Genomic DNA, 337 nt, shown 5'->3' with positions numbered 1-337 from the left:
GGTTACGTTCTTGAGCTCTCGTTTTTCATCACACATTCATAGAACCCTTTAGCATATTGGCTTACGTTTTCTGTGCCTAGAAACGTAAGTGTCCACTTGGATTATCCTAGGCTGAATTTCTTGTAACCCAGGCATAGCGTAGAAATATCAGTTCGGAAAGTGATATCACGATCCAAGTTGGTATCCAGATCTCCACTACAAACCCTAACCTAACCAACATAGTAATGCTATGAATGACCCAGTAGCGAATACTGGTAATAATATCAGCAAAAGAACGTTCTCCTGTGCTTCCAGACATGCGGAGCTCCACATATTCTTGTACAGTCAAAAGGGGATC

Source organism: Lactuca virosa, chromosome 5 (genome assembly GCF_052849685.1).
Source record: "Lactuca virosa cultivar CGN04683 chromosome 5, Lactuca_virosa_CGN04683_v6, whole genome shotgun sequence".
NCBI classification, from domain to species: Eukaryota; Viridiplantae; Streptophyta; class Magnoliopsida; order Asterales; family Asteraceae; genus Lactuca; species Lactuca virosa.
The sequence above is the reverse complement of the archived record's forward strand: the minus strand, read 5'-3'. Positions refer to the sequence as shown.